This window comes from Silene latifolia, chromosome 11, assembly GCF_048544455.1.
Source record: "Silene latifolia isolate original U9 population chromosome 11, ASM4854445v1, whole genome shotgun sequence".
NCBI lineage: Eukaryota > Viridiplantae > Streptophyta > Magnoliopsida > Caryophyllales > Caryophyllaceae > Silene > Silene latifolia.
The window spans coordinates 104,205,508-104,206,786 of record NC_133536.1 but is presented as its reverse complement, the minus strand read 5'-3'; the positions used below and the strand labels follow the sequence as shown (position 1 = coordinate 104,206,786).

Below are 1,279 nucleotides of genomic sequence, written 5' to 3'. Positions count from 1 at the left end.
CTCATGGGTGGTGGAGTGTATGTTGTTTGAGGGTTTTGAACATTTTGGCTTTTGTATGAGAGATTTGGATGGAACTTGGTGTTTTCATTGTAAAAATTTGAATAAGGGGTACCACTTTTGTAAGCTTGGAAAGCATTAACTTGTTCATTTGTTCCCCTACATTCACTTGGGTCATGACCCAAAGTTCCACAATTCTCACATATCCCACTTGGGATTGATGAGGATGCCGTCATGGCATTGACATGATGCTTTGATGTTTTTGAGTTTTCCTCAAGTCTAGCCATAGCTTGTTCAAACTTCAAGTTGATTGTGTCAATGTGAGCACTAAGTTGAGCACCCAATTGAGTAACGGAGTCCACTTCATGCTTTCCTCCTCTAGTAGCCTTGCGAGGCCTACTATATTGTGAATTATGGACCGCTATTTCCTCAATTTTGTTCCATGTTTGATTGTCATCAACTTCGGTGAACATTCCATTTGATCCCATATTGAGAATGTTCCTTGAATCTTCATATAAACCATTCCAAAATTGTTGCACTAAAAACCATTCGCTAAGTCCATGGTGAGGACATGAGCGACAAATACCTTTGAACCGCTCCCAAGCTTCATACAAAGATTCTTCATCCCTTTGCTTAAAACCCGTAATTTGAGCCCTTAGCATGTTAGTCTTTTCCGGTGGGTAGAAATTTTTGTAGAAAGCTAGAGCTAACTTCTTCCAAGAATCTATTCCAAGGGTGGCCTTATCAAGGCCCTTCAACCATTGCTTTGCGGTGCCGATTAACGAAAAAGGAAATAAGACCCATCTTATTTGGTCTTGAGTCACGCCCGTTTGAGAGATAGCATCACAATAATCGCGTTTCCATATGAGAATGAGGGTCCTCACTAGGCAATCCCCCGAATTGGCTCCTCTCAACTAGTTGGATGAAGGCGGACTTGGCAATAAAATTACCGGTGAGATGTTGCGGTGTAGGAGTACCATTTGGTAGATTCTCCTCGGTGGGTATAGAGTGTGACGAGAATTTAGGCATTGTAGGTGGATTTTGTGTGGTATTGTTTAATGGGTTCTCTTCTCCTTCTATTGCGAAAGGATTGACAAACTCACTAGTGGGTTGAACAACTTCACCAACACCTCCCAAATTCCTCCTAACAAGTCTCCTATTATTCGTCAAGGTTCTTTCGATTTCACGGTCAAAAGGTAACAAATCTCTTTGTAACCTTCTAGACATGCAAAATATCAAACAACTCGAAAACAATTAGAACAAACCTTGAGGAGTTTTACTT

At 41.0% G+C, this 1,279-nt stretch overlaps 1 non-coding gene across 1 annotated transcript; it reads left to right on the top strand.

The window, feature by feature from the left end:
* Positions 1–552: 552 nt before the first annotated feature.
* LOC141616581 (small nucleolar RNA R71) lies at positions 553–659 on the top strand. The gene has a single exon (XR_012530918.1). It is a non-coding gene; the product is annotated as a small nucleolar RNA R71 (small nucleolar RNA).
* The last annotated feature ends 620 nt before the right edge of the window (positions 660–1,279 follow it).